Source organism: Rhagoletis pomonella, unplaced genomic scaffold, assembly GCF_013731165.1.
Source record: "Rhagoletis pomonella isolate Grant_MI unplaced genomic scaffold, Rhpom_1.0 Rhpom_scaffold_02016, whole genome shotgun sequence".
NCBI lineage: Eukaryota > Metazoa > Arthropoda > Insecta > Diptera > Tephritidae > Rhagoletis > Rhagoletis pomonella.
The window spans coordinates 16,142-32,384 of NW_023460570.1; positions in this window are offsets into that span (position 1 = coordinate 16,142).

Here is a 16,243-nt window from a genome sequence, read left to right on the forward strand (position 1 = left end):
GGGAGAGCCTTTCACCAAGAATGGTGTTTTAAACGTACATACAGTAAGTTGAGGCATACTTTTAGATGGCGAAGCAAGCCGATTGTAATGACCCAAAACCGAATTAAATTTATTTGGTAGAACTCGAATGGCTATCCAATTAGAAAGCTTAGCTGAAAGGCAAAGTAGAGCGCGAATTTGTAGTATAAGGCAAGTGACGTTGCTTTATCTTACTATGTACATACATATTACAACGTCCGACATAATTTAAATCCATAAAAAAATTTTAGTAGATACAAAAAGTACCATATTTTGCCGATTTTCTTGAACAAGTCATTTCTTTGGGGAAAAACAACTCTTAACAATCCCTAAGCTTAAGCTTTATTAAACTTCGTGTCCTAGGGTTTTTCGCGTTGCTGATTATGAATCTGAAAACAGTTTTAAAAAACTCGAAATGGCGGATGGATTTTTAAACTATTTTCAGATTTTTAGGAAATTTGTTATCCAAATGTTGTTTGAGTGGCTGATTACAAAACTGAAAATGGCGGATCAAATATGGTGGCACACATTTGAATGAAATTATTTTTAAAAGGTAAATTTTAGAGATTGTTTTTTGGGTAATAATATAGATTCCGACATCCAGTTCTGTTTTAAGTGTTTTATTTAAAATTAAAAAACAAATTTCTAGATGGATAACCCCTTACATTGTAAAATTTTTAATTTCAAAATTGGTTTTTTTACAGCGTTTTTCGGGTCGCTAATTACGAATTTCTAAGTTCTATCGCAATTTGGTCAGTCTAATATACATACATAGCTTCCAAATTGTGTCAAAAGGATTGCACAGTTAATTTATTTTTTATCTTGTTGTGTTGGAGTAGTCATAAAAATCTGCAAATTTTTGAAAAATCCATCCGCTATATTTAATTTCTAAAAACTGTTTTTAGTTCGTAATCAGCAACGCGTAAAAACCCTCGTGTACGAAGTTTAGTAAATTTAAAAAAATCGCAAGAAAATAATCTTTCGACCGATGCAGCATTGGGGTTGTTAAGGGTTCTTTTTCCCATTGAAACCGTAAATGACTTGGTCTAGAATAACGGATAACAGAAAATGTTTGATTTTGTCATGAGTGCAATAAAAGGTTAATATTGTCGGACGGGGTTAAAAGTACTAAAATTGTCCGCCCAAAAATATACTGCAATTAAGTAAAATAAATGAATTATAATAAATGTACAAAACAACAATTGAAACATGAAAAAAATGTGTAGATGGAAAAAATGACAACACTTCATTAATTTGAATCAATTAATTTAAATGTCATTGCCTGGCATGCGCTGTCAGAAAACTTTTGAATGCTTTCTACATAGTTTGGCCCATGATACAAAAAAGAAGGTAGTTTCAATAAACAACTTTTGACGGATAATAAAATTTTTTGAAGTTTCATAAATTGTCAGTATTATCAACGGCCTTGCCACTTTGATAATATTAAAACAATACATCGGAGTATTTTCTTTCCCATATTTTTACCAATGTGAGAATATTTCAAATCAAAACTCACAATCAGTACTTGATATTTTTTTACTTACGTGGTTTGCCCCTCTTTTATTAAAAATATATAAAATGTAAACTGTTACATTGTAATTATTCTTTTTATTTTATAATAAAAACCATTAGTGCATTATGTTGTTATTTTTTTCATTTTCTTATTTTGATATACAATTTTCGTTTCTTTAATCTTGCGATTTAAAAATCGAATTCTAAAGAATGTTCTTCCCAAATAAAATCTTTTTATAATATTTTGGTCCAAATTTACTTTTAAATTTCTCATCAGATTTTGCAAAAATTTTGGCTTTGTGGTTAGCGAATCACCATTAATTTCAACAAATTTTGAATTCAAAATTTCCAATGTATGCAAAAAACTTGAATTAGGCTTGTACAGACCGCCCTCCGATAAACAGTTAACATACGTATAATTTTGATCACTTTCTACATGCGTCCTGAAGCCTAGTTTTGTCAACCCCATTTTCGAAATTATGTAGCCGGCAAAATTTTCAAGTCCATCATATTCCACATCTTTGAGTGGACTGATGAAATCTTTTGCTTCATGCTCTTCTGCGAGCTACTTAAAAAAATTAGAAATCAAATAAAAACGAAAGGGTAAGGAGTTTACCTCGAGTTCTTCTTCTGCGGATATTTCAATATCGTTAAGTGGTTTGAAAACATTTTCACTGAGCAACTCCTCTTCAAATTTTAACATTACTTCACTTGAAGACTCAACATTTGTTTCCGTGCTCAAAATAGTTTCGTTTCGCCCTAATAAAGTTCATGCATACATTTTAGAATCTTTATGACAACAACAATAATTTCTTTAAGTGGTTAAAAAATTACCTAGAAGGTATGATCGAAATCTGTACTTGAATTCGAGAGGTGACGGATGGTCATGCAGCCCTCCTTTCATATATGTTCAATAACTTCACTAAACTTCACTCATTTTCATACATTTTTGTTTACTTTTACAAAAAAAAAAATATTATCTCTGGTGATCAGGTAGCATGCATTTTATGAAATGTCATAATTTTATTAAAAGTCAAATGGTTAGCAACAACAACGAATGTCATTAAATGGAACTACCTTCTTTTTTGTATCATGGTTTGGCCTACTTTTGGGAGCAATGTCAGTCTAATGGCTGTCTAGAGGGAAATGTAAGTTGCATACGTACATACAGAGCTGGGTAAATGCAATTACATTACAATTACAATTACATTCCTCAGTAATTGTAATTAGGATTCAATTCCTTTAGTTCACAGCAAAGGAATCGATTACTTTTTCAATTCCTTGAAGTAATTTCAAATGGAATTGTTTTTTTCTTTAATTCCATTACAAGGAATTTCATATTGTAATTGGAATAAATTACGTGCTAGTAATGTAATTTCTTTTATTTCAATTCCTTTGAAAGGAATTGAAAATGTAATTTTTTCCCAATTCCTTTGAAAGGAATTGAAAATGTAATTGATTTTTTTCCAATTCCATTCCTCAAAGTAATTTAGAAAGTAATCGAAAAATTTAAGTAAACGCTAAAATTACACAAAAAACGCCGAGAGACGTAAAATTAATTTTAAGTAGTATGTTACGGATCTGTATACCGTTTTTTTAGATAAGGTCATTTAGTCAAGTTATTTTCATTTTAAGTTTTCATTGCGAATGAAAAAAATTCAAACTTTAACATGATCATACGGTCATGTACGATATGGCGTATGGGTAACATTATTTCCTGCTAGTATTTCATACAAAAAATTATTGCATGGAGAAAAATTTGCATGGTTGGAGAATGGGGCGTGGCACCTCCCATATAAACCGAACTTTTCATATTGCATATTTCTGGAAGTGTTCATGGTAGACTGTAAGCCTTTTTAAAACTCTTTAGTTTGACACCCGCATGCTAACATTTCATTTACTTTATCAATTTAACTGAGTTACAATTTCCAAATAGGTGGCAGCCCCCCAAACAGTTATCTTTCTTAAACCTCTTTAATTTGATACCCATATTGTAACATTTTATTTATTTTATCAATGTAATTTAGTTAAATTCTCAAACAGATGGCAACCCTCCCCAAACATATTTTCGGCGGTAAGCCTTCTTAAAACTCTTTAGTTTGACACCCACATGGCAATATTTTATTTCTTCAACAATTTGATTTTCAAATAGGTGGCAACCCTCGTCAAAAATACTTCCAGCAGTTATCTTTCTTAAACCTCTTTAACTTGATACCCATATTGTAATAATTCATTAATTTTATCAATATAATTGGGTTTAAAAATTTTAAAATAGGTGGCAAACCTCCAAATTTTTGCTATATCATTGGTTCTGGTATTATACCGAATAATAAAAAAAATATTCAAATCGGTTCAGCCGTTCTCGGGTTTTGATGACCGTGACATACGAACACAACATTTTTATATATGTATATAGATATAGATATACATACATAGAAGATGTCCAATGTGTGCTTTCGATTTTAATCTTTGACCACAACAAAAATTCCATATTGTACATTCGTGAATGAACTTTCAGTTTCTCGATTACTTTTACAATTCCTTTGAGTAATTGAAAAACTAAAGTACTCTTGCAATTCCAGGTAATGGAATTGAAAAAAAAAATCAATTACATTTTCAATTCCTTTCAAAGGAATTGGAAAAAAAAATCACATTACTAGCACGTAATTGATTTCAATTACAATATGAAATTCCTTGTAATGGAATTAAAGAAAAAACCAATTACATTTGAAATTACTTCAGGGAATTGAAAAAGTAATCGATTCCTTTGCTGTGAACTGAAGGAATTGATTCCTAATTACAATTCCTTGTAATCTGTAATTGGGAGTAATTTAATTCCTAAAGGAATCATTACGACCCAGCTCTGCGTACATACGTGCATAGATACACGTTATAACCATATAATTACATATGTACATACATATGCACATGAGGCCGTACCACCTCAGAAGCAAAAAAAAGTTCGGCGTACACTCTCGAGTGGGAAGTATTTTTGAAATGCCATTTCGAAAAAAAAAATGTTTGGCCGATCCTAGGGGTTGCCTTTTTACATTTTTCGACAGTAAATACTTTTTTTACATTGATTGATTTTTAGAGAGCTTTAATTTACTGACATTAGGGTGGTACGTTAAGTGGATAAGAAATGAGAGCTTGTTGGTAAGTACTAGAACTGGGTAATTAAAATTAATGCATATTGAAGCAAAGAAATGTATCCTCAAGACATACACATCAATATATCATACTTTAATATCCGACTGTTCGGAAAAAAAATTCGAAATTGCCTTGCAAAAATACTTCAGACCTTATTTCTGTTACGGTCTAATGTACATAGTACACACAGAGCAGACTACATTCTAGCAGCTATTGGCTTTGTCAAAACCTTGGTTATTTTTTGTTATTAAAAATTACATCGCGTGCTAACCCAAAGCATTGTCATTTACAGTTACTTTAATATGTTTTAATGTGAACAAATAAACACCCCAGTAATCCATTTTTAATATGAAAATTGCATAAAGAACTGAATTAAGTTTAAACTTTACCAATTTTTCCAGCAAGTATTTATTATGATTAACTGATAATCTGTTGAAAACCTAGTTATCGCTTTTAATAGATAATGAGGCACATGTTTAATATTCACATATTGAGAGAAAAGTTCTAGATAGTAAATTTTTGACAGCTATGAGGTGAATAAAAATTATTTATCCGGCAGGGCTAGTAAAAATTCTGCAGTAAGCATTCGATTTGTCTTCTTTTGCAACAAAGCAACTGTCAAAAATTTCTAGCTGTAAAAAGTTACAGAAATGTGAAATTTTCTCACCATAGTAAAAAGTTTTTTCACCATAGAACTTTTCTACTGATTGACACAGGCCCTAAATAAATATATGGTCGTTACAATTGACTATGCAGATGGTGTACGACTTTTGGTGAAAGGTAAATTAGCTTCAAGCCCTGACTAAATTTTCGGTATCCAAGCAGTACCTAAATCTGCCCCGTGAACTAAGAGGGCGGGTCTTGGAGAAGGCAGGGTGAAAGTAACGTGGGCTGTCATATTCTTCGATCAGCTCAAGTGAAAGCTTAGTACCGCATTTAAAAAGGATAATTTCAGAATTCTTTACAGATGGGTATAAGATAAGATAAATTCGTGCTTATGACAAAAACAAAAGAAACCACGATCTTAGAGGTCTTTTGTATCTCTAAAGAGAGTCCCTAACTCGCTATGCCTAAGCCACTCTCGGCTTCTCTAATGAAACCTAAAATGGGCCTGGTAGTCGAGTTCCTTATTACTAAATTGATCTTTGTCTTAAGTTTTTAAGTCTACACAATTTTACATATATGTATTAATTTTTTAAATAACAAAAAAATTATGTATGTCCAGTTTTCAATTATAGCAAATTGAAGTTCAACTTTTAAATAGTACAAAATTTTACGTGCAATTTTCACTTCAAAGAGTTCATTTAAGTCTCCCAAAGGAATTCGAATAAAGCGTGCATAATAGAACTCTATATTAACAAATTCAATCTCTGTGCACAGATTGAATTGCTTCGCCTGCTCACTCCACCAACAACTCCTTACGCGTCCGTGTGTATAGTCGTCCAGCGAAACGAGCAAACAATTGCAACTTAAATGTGCAAAATATAAACAAAGCAGCACAATGATGTGAAAATAAACAAAATGATTGGCTAATACGAACAAATGGTGAGGAAAACAATTGTGTGGCCAATAAAAACAAGCAAATAAGTAATGAACATTTTGCAGGCAATAAGCAAGTGGCAAAAGTCGAGGCGAAGAACGGATAGTACAGCTAATAGGTAGCGGAGAAGAGGGGCTTGGGGGGGCTGATGTTAGGAAGAATATTAAGACCAAAGGCCAATGAGTAGCGTTCAGAAGGCTAACAGCGAACGCGAAATACATTTGAAATGAGAAGACAACAAACAGCGTGCTATATATATTTGTATGTATGTATGTATAAGCTGTAGATAAGCGCAGAGGAATTTAGGATAGAAACCAACAGCTCAGTGAATACCCTATGAAGGTTGGACCAAACGGACACATAGATACTTGTAGATACCCTGCAGGGAAACCGCGGACTAGTGAATCAAATTTCTAGTTCCGTACTAGGTCTTTATCGCCAAAAAGGAACTAGTCCCATAGGAACTAGATCCCCACCAGTCCAAAATCGGCGAAAAGTGGTACTTTTAAGAAACAAATTTTTTCAGTTTTTTTCACTACAAATCTATATCTAAAGTGATGAATTTAGAAATGGTTAGGAACTATAGAAAAAGGGATGCAGAACGAACTAGATCCTATTTGTCGAATTTAGAACTATTTCGGAACTATCGAATAAGGGATGCAGCGGGGGGCTTGTTTACTTTACATAGATATGTGTTCGGCGGTTTTTTCGTTCAAATGTGCTTCTATTCTGTGCTTCGCAGATGCTATTTCATAGTTTGGTAATACAAAACAAAGCTTTGTGTTAACATATTAACATCTTGAGGTCGTATGAAATCTAACCACAAGCAAGGTATGTAAACGTACATTTCAACAAATTTAATTTCAAATTGAAAAAACAGGGTAGATACATACATGTAAGTGTGTTCATATGTTGGCATGTAATGGCGTCTGTTGAATGTTTAGAGAGCTAATGTGTGTATTTAAGTTACTACAAATAGGCAACTACATATGTACCGATTGCTTGTAACTAATACTGCATCTGTACATGCATACATATTAACTATGTACATTAGACCACACCAGAAAAAAAGTTCATTATTGAAGTTCAAGTGTCGAGGATAATTTTTTTTTTATTCCAAAGACCTAAAGTATGTCCCTCAATGAGATTTCGGCGAAAAAATTAACTTTTTGAACATTCAATTCTTATATTTGGATGATTTAGCCTTATAATTCAATATTTGACAAAGCAAAATTCATTATAACTTTTTACGAAATTGACAATTTTAACTGTACATACATATGTACGTATAATAAAAGTGTAACAGGCCGGTCGATGTCTGCACATTATAGATATTAAAGAAAAATGAATATGGGGGGGACTTTATAGGAGCAACAGAAATGAAATCAACAATTTTTGGAATTTTTGTCTGTCAGTCTGTATGTTGGTACGCGCATCACTCGAAAACTAATTCCACCCAAGCATTGCCAGAGGTATAACTTAAAATATAGAAAGAAAAAAGAGAGAGTTGCCATCTGTTTTAAAATTGCAGTTTAAATAAATTGATAATATAAATTAAGTATTGCAGTGTGGCTGCCGAAAGAAAGAGCTTTAAGAAGGCTTACACCCGGACATATTTTTGTTGAAGGTTACCAAATGTTTGAAAATTTGAATTCAATTTAATTGATAAGATTAATTGAATATTGCAATGTGGGTGTCAAGCTAAAGAGGTTTCGGAAAGTTTGCAACCGAAAATATTTTTGAGGAGGGTTTCCACCTGTTTGAAACATTGTATTAAATGAAATGAAATATTACAATACGGGTAGCAAACAGCACAAAAACACTTTTAAGGCGCAATGAAGTCTGAAAAATTTGATTCAACTAAAATTTATTTAGACTTTTTCAACTGAGCAATGTGTTTTTTTTAATAACTTTTGAGTTGATTGCTTTTGTTGTAATTTGATTTAAAAACATGGCATTTATTTGTTCAAGTAGATAAAAAACTAACCAAACCGCCATATATTATACTAATTATAAGCAAACAGAAGTTTTACTTTAGAAATGCCGATTTTTATAGTTTATATAAAAAAAAGCAAAGATCGGAAGCTTTTCTTTCGATAAAAAAAATATTTTTTGAGACTTTTAACGTAACCTCATGTAATAATGATGGTAATTATTGTATTTTTAAGTCGATTTTGAGGTTAAGTTTGCATGGAAGGTATGTGTTAAAATAAACCGATTACGCCCACTTTTTTTTATCTTTGGTTATAATATTATTTCTTAAATATGGGCAAAATTTCGGAATGATATTACCATCGGTCCGCTTTTTATGGCCTTTTTGAGGCTTTTTGATGTTAGGTTTATATGGCAGATATGCTTTGGAATAAACCGATAACCGAGGGTTTATGCATATCATTATTGGAAATATACGAACCAAAATTCGGAGTCGTATATTCATTGGTAACCGATAAACCGACTACGTCCATTTACTTGGAGTTCATAAACAACATTATTACAAACACATGAACAAAATTTCGGAGTCGTATATTCATCGGTGCACTTTTTGTGGTATTTTTAATAATTTTTTTATGTTAGGTTTATATGAGGTATGCTATAAAATAAATCGGTCACGGCAATTTTTCGCTTTTTTCTTTAGTTCGGTTTTTACCACCCTAACGCATCACCCTAACGTCAGTTAATCAAAGCTCGCCAAAAATCTTGAAACTTTTGCTTAGGAAGTATTTTAGTTATTCCAGTGGATCTATTTGAAAACATTTTTTTTTTATGTCGAAAGTAGGTGTCACCGAAAAATTAAAAGGGGGCCCCTAGGGTTAGAAAAAAATATTTTTTTTTTCGAAATCGCCTTTCAAAGTACCTCAGAAGCTCAGGGCTTTATATTTTTTTCTTTTGCTTGTAAGATCCCAAAAAACATTTGGGTTGGAGATCAAGTGGAGATCCAATACATATTCCTATGTACAATATTGATATTTATGTGTACCTCAATTGGAGAAGCCACCCATTCTCTAACAAAAAAGGGCAAATTTTTGTATGCAAAATAATCGGATTCCTCAACTTGAAGCTACGATATAAATTTGTACGCAAACTCTATTCAACTTTTAGTCAAACCTTGGTGAAAAATGTTGGAGAAAAATGTTGTATATCCACTCGAGAATCAAAGATTTCTCAAATATTGCAAAAAAGTTGGAAAATTTTTTGCTTAGTGCGTACTGATGTGGTACGGTCTAATGTACATACATAGTTTGTGTGTGTATAGCGGGTCCTTATTTCGTATGAATCTGAGTACATAACTGTTTATCTGAAGCATACAACTTTAATCCTCTAAATAAATACACACAAACACAAACACACACATTCGCATACACTTAAGCACACAGAGGCCAGTGGGTGTGTTTGTGTGGATAAACGCATAGCAGCTCCGCATTAACTTGCAAGTAGCATCTTAGAAAATAGCATAGCAACGACAACAAAAATAACCATAGAAATAGTTGAAAAGCCGAACAGCTGTTGCCGCCACTCAAGCGAACATTGCCTTCAGAACACACACACACGTGCACACAGACGCACGAAGCACCAACCTACACGGCTGGCTGTGTCAAGGAAGTAGAGGAAAAGCGGAAATGCGGTGCGGTCGAGTGCAAAGTGAATTGCGAAGCTACAACAGTTGAACAGCCGCTGATGAACAGGCCGATTGTGTGCGCTGCGAAGTTGAGCGCAGCAACGAAAATTATACGCGTCACTTGTGCGCGACCCCGGAGATGGTCAGCCAGCCATGCGAAGGATGCGAAGGCTATGATGTATAGCTGTGAGTAAGCTCTAGCTAAGCTAAGCGGAAAAAGGCGCATTACATGTGTGACGAGCTCAAGTAGTCAGCGGCGAGTGGATTGCGGCAAGTGAAGCGGGTGGCATGCAATGCAGACCAGAGTAGCCAAAGCAGCAGCCAGATATGTCAAGCGTTGATTTTGTTTGCCACACAACTAATGACGTTGGCTCGCCATATTTTGAGTTGAACTTATGTTTCTGCAGATAGCTTAGTGAGCAATACGCTTTTGCTTGTCCTTTGCTTGTTTTAGTTTTCGCATTTTGCGCTAATTTTTTTCGGTTTACTCGCACAAGTGCCACTTTAAGTGACGTACTCGATTCATATCACTGACGTACGAATGAACCTGATTTGCTGATGTGGGTTGGCTTTTGTCACATACATACATACTTATGTACATACATTAGACCGTACCACTTTACAAGCAAACGAAAAAAAAAAAAAAATAAAATTGCCGTACACCCCTGAGTGTGAAGTGGTTTTGCAAGGCAATTCCAAAAATTGTTTTTTTCGCTGAACCTAGGCGATCACGGTTTTACATTTTTCGACGATATCTACAGTCGGCAAAGAACAAAAATTAAATAGGTACTGGCATAAACAAAATGCTTCCTTAGCAAAAGTTTAATTATTTTTGGAGAGTTTTAATTTACTGGCCCTAATACGTTGCAGGTGATAAGAGGAGATTTTAAAACAAAAAAGGTTTCTCCTCGATACAAAAACATCACTTTAAGATCCGATTGTAAGTGCCGAAGGTGACAAATGACAAATCGCGGCGCACAAAAAAATCAAAATTGCCTTCGAATCAAAATACGCCCTTAGCAAAAATTTAATGCTTTTTGGCGGTGCTTGATGTGGATGGTACGTTAGGGTGGTAGAAGTTGATATCTGGTGAGTAACAACGGGGTACCTGAGGTCACTGAAGCTTGGATCCAAATAAAAGATAATTTAGACATTTTTTTTAGGCAACCGGAGTCCACTGTTTTACATTTTTCGGTAATACCTACGTATATTCGAAAATAAAGGCTTTTTTTTTAATATTTCTACAAAATACTGCCTTAGCAATAGTTTAATAATTTGTAGAGAGCTTTAATTTACTTACATTAGGGTGGAGCATTGGCGTGATAAGAACAGATCTGGTTGCTAAGTATTATAACGGGGTTTTTGAGGTCAATGAACTATGGAACAAACAAATTTCCTCGTTCATATAAAGTATCGGTACACTATAATTTGAGATTCGACTGTAAATGACGAAGGTATGATGAAAAATTTAAAAAGGGGTTGCCCTATCTTCACTTAGAAATATTTTTTTTTTCGAAATTGACTTGCCAAATTACTTTAAACTCAGTGTTGCACGGCGAACTTTTTTTTCTGGTACGGTCTAATGTACATACATACATATGTAGATATATCATCGTTATCCGGACAAATGCAGCGCTTATGTGTTTTGTTTTCCACAGCATTCTTCAAAAGCGCTCGACCACTTGAAAATGGCTAATAGTGGCATAAATAACCATTAGTACATTTGCAGTGTGCATTAGTGTGTGTGCGTTTGACTTGATCAATGTACGTGCTTATCTTTTAAACAGCATACATATGTACTCGTGTATGTAAGCTGCTGACAAGAACAATATTAGCTAGCCACTGAGAATGCATTATTAGCTCCTTCTGTGTTGATGTTTAATGTTGGAATAATTTATTTTCTAATATTTGCGCAAGCATTCGCGGAAATATGTGTGAATATTTGACCAACTGCACGAAAGCCAGGCATGTATGCAGTAATGGGCGAAAATAAAGGCAGAGACGCAGGCGAATCAATGAGATATTTGCCTAATGGAAAGCATTTCGGTAGGTGGTTTTGGAGCAAACTCTCCCATTTTCAGTATCAGTGGCGATGCTGTGCGAACGCAATTGATTGCAACTAGTACGGTAACTTCACAACAGCCTTCATTAAATCTTACGAATATACAGTAGTACAAACAAAGAAGTAATGAAAAGGTCTCGCCTCGCTATTTCTTGGTTAGAAATGAACAGAAACGCAATGATTTTATAACGCTAACAGTCCCGTTACTGGCGCATTCAATAAACTAAGTACAGCTGCGGTCAAAGTAATAGCACCATAATTCAGAATGGTGGGGCTTGTATTTATTTAAGTATTTTTAAAAATTTTCATTTAAAAAATAGCTCGACCTATAACAGAAACCACATAAGGTGAAGTTCCAAACCTTACACAAAGTTCACAAAATTATTCCAATTTCAATTTCAAAAAATTTCATCAAAATTTCCAAGTTTATATCTCGAATTTGAGAAAAATTTTCAAGTACGCAGTTTTATAACCCATTAATTTTGGTGTATTAAAGTGCAAGTTTCAAGTCCCTAAATATTAACGTTGATTTTTTAGATTTTTTTTTTGCCCAGCGATGAGGAGCATTTTCTTCCATGTAAAAATAAATTTTGATGAGGCGCTATATGGAAAACTGCGTACTCGAAAATTTTCAAAGAATTCTAGATAAATAGTTTGATACTTTGATCAAATTGTATGAAATTTTATAAAACTTTTTTTGTGCAAGCTTCGAAAAATTTAATTATGTGGTTTCTGTTATAGATCGAAATAAAATTTAAATGAAAATTATTAAAAATGAATAAATTAACATAAGCCAGCAACACCATTCTGAATTTTGGTGTTATTATTTTGTTTGCAACTGTATATGAATCGATTTGGTTTTGCTAGTGCCCAAAAAAAATATCAAAATATGGTACAAGTATACAAGTTGTCAACAGAGGTCACCAGTAGTTTCCAAGCATCCCAACAAAAAATGTTTACTTCAAAAAACACATCTGATCATGTTCCATACACACGTACATACTTAAGTGTATTTTACGCATTATAACAAATTGGTTAATCGATATTTTTTAGTAGGACATATTCCATATCTCCTTATGGGTCTAGCTACATTATTTGGAGATTCTTTTTAGAATGGACTCGCATGATATAATACCCACGTTCTAATATACCAAAATAACTTGTATATAATCAAATAAATTCGACTTTTAAAATAGATGGCAACCCTCTTCAAAATATTTTCAATATAAAAACCTTTCAAACATCTTTCGCCTAACAACCAAATTTTATTACGTATGTTATTTACCTAATTGCCTTAATTCAAGTTGAATTTGAATTTTCCAAAGGTGGCAACCCTAAATATATATACTTTTTAATTATATATATTGAGCTTTGTACCACGATTGTTTATTCGGAAAAATTGAAAAAGCAACAAAGTCTAAGCGGTAGAAGTTATAGTAGCTATTTCGGAGATCACCACATCTCCTCATCAGACTTCTTTTTTCTAGACTTCAGCAGGGATCGAACCCGCGTAATCGATGTTCAAAGTCAGAAGCGTTTAACCACTGAGCTATGTACATCCCGTAAACTCTTGTTGCTAACTTATTTTCCTTATTCAACCAACTACTATCAAGTGCAGCTGATTTTCCGCTATTTAAACTCGACAGCGTGGTTGTTGTTGTCAATTCTATACATCCATTTGCTTATTTGCTTTTGAGGTTTAGACTTTGTTACTTTTTCAATTTTTCCTAATAAACAATCGTCGTACAAAGCTCAATAAAAATATTAAAAATTAAATTCTAACAAGCCACAACAACAATGACAAATAAATTTAATTTGATCTTTAAAAACATGGCAACTTTCCTACATGTAGTTAAGAAATTAAACATTTCGATTGATACCCATATTGTAATAATAATAACTTGTTAAATATTTTGATTTTGATTTTGTAAAAAGTGGCAACTCTTTCGGCAGAAATAAAACTTTTGCACATCTATAGGCCAAGCCTTTTAATTTGACACCTCAGATTTGAAATTCGAACGAACGGTGCAGAACTGAACACGTTAAATAATAAAGTTATGAAATAAGTAGTTTCCAGTCGCGTAGGTACTCAACCGCAGAACGTATTTCAATGATTGCTTAAAATAATATTTATCGATTTAGTAGATGTAATCCAAAAACAAGTCTACTTGAAAAAGTCAAAAGCTGCCATCAATTAATTAATAATTGCGTTCCAACAGCGCTTATATATAGGAGATTAATGAAAAAGCATTTGCAGCTTGAAAAAGCGAGGCAATTAAGCTACTGAAAAATGTGCTGAATTTTTCAGTCTATTCAATAAAGTGTGGCTTGTTTTCAGGCAAAAGCAAAAAATCCTTTGCATATTTTTTTTTTTAATAAATTTCATTGCAGTTTATTGAGTAATTGGTGTATTTCGGCAGAAAAGCTTTCGCATTGCCGATGATTCGCAGAAAACTATTATACCTTTTTCCAAGTATATAAATGATATGGGAGCACTTCAGCACAGCTGCAGCCTGCCAATTGGAGTGGATTTCAAGCTAAAAACTGTTCAACTCCAATTACAATTTAATGCTGTTTTACCGGGAAAAAGTGTCAAAACCGCACGGAATTCACTTAAAATCCTGCTAGCCCACGTCACGTTGTTGCGGCAAACCGCAGGATATTAACAACAACTTAAAAAGTGGATTTTTTTTCGCAAGCTATCTCTCATGCACTCCTGCAAGTGGGCGTGTGTGGCAGGGGCACCTGCGCATGTGTAGCCGTACTTATTTTTTTGTCCTCCTAGTTGATTGTTTGTTTTTCGTTTGTTGCTTGTGGGCTAGCTTTTAGGTCGCTAGCTACTTACACCGCAGCATCAAATGACTGATGACAGAGTTAATTACAATTAGGTTCAATACCCGAACAAATACAAATTGTGTTTGCCACAAAGCGCGCGTCGACCAAATGTGGTGCATTTATAGTTGCTGCTGTTGTTGCGACCGATGATACGCTGTTGTTCAAAAATCTTTTTAGGCCGTTAAACCTTTTTGGTTGTTTGTATTTACGCAATCAATGGCTTATAAGTACGCACAGTAACATGCCACATGTCAACAGCCATTCGCTTAGCGCCGAGTTAATTAAGAGGTAAACAACGCACAATTCAACACACAAACAAAAGCAAAACATGGAGAGAAACAGGACACCCAGCCGCCCAACAAACTAAATCGAATAGTGTTTTCAGCAGGGTACGAAAATAAACTGTACAAAACAATTCCCATTTGCTCATCGATCATCATATCATTTGTGGTTTTGTACAGTTTTGTAAATAGTCAGAAACAAATTGTAAGATTCACTGTCATTTTCCCCAACGAGAAACGTTTGCTTTTCGTTTGTGACAATTGTACCATAGGGTACGTTTTATATGTATGCAAACGTTTCAATTACGTGAAAAATAATTTTTTCTGTAAATTTTCATATCCAATTCAGTTAAAAAACATTTTTATTTTTTTTATTCATTGCAGCCATTCGTTTTGTATTTATTTATTGCATATATGTGCATACATAAATATATTTTCCCTGCACGATTCATTTCGTTTGTTGTTTCGTCTGTAACTACTAAACTACTGTAGTGTACTGTCGCCAAAGTGAACTCAGCCGTTTTGTTTCGTATTGTACCGAACTGTTAAAGTAATAAACGAAACGAAATAGTAACGTACAATATAGTTTATTTTCGTACACTGGTTTTCAGTGGTTTTGTTGCTGTTGTTGGTTTCGCATATGTATATGCCACAAAATCAAGTGGTGCCACCAACGGCTGCATTGTCAATATTGGCTACATAGGCTGTTCGTAACGGTTGCACTGTTATTGTTGGTTGCCCGCCGCATTAGTTGTCACTTCGCCACTGCATCGGTCTCTCTATCGCCGGTCTCGCGCCTTTTGTATCCTCTCTGCGTTCGATCCGCAGCCGGCAGCCACCACAGCCACACCTCTTCAACAGGCTTGTGTCATATTCAAATTGGCTTTTGTAGCTGTTCCAATAGCGGTTTTGTGGTTGTGTGTGTGTGTGTGTGTGGTAGTAACCCAGCCGACACAAGAACGAAGGTTCGCTTTAGCGAACAATTTGCGAAAGAAAGTCTTCCGCTAATTGTTCGCTAACTCGACACAAGAACGAAGGTTCGCTTTAGCGAATAATTTGCGAAAGAAACTCTTCCGCAAATTGTTCGCTAACTCGGCACAAGAACGAAGGTTCGCTTTAGCGCACAATTTGCGAAAGAAAGTCTTCCGCTAATTGTTCGCTAACTCGACACAAGAACGAAGGTTCGCTTTAGCGAATAATTTGCGAAAGAAACTCTTCCGCTAATTGTT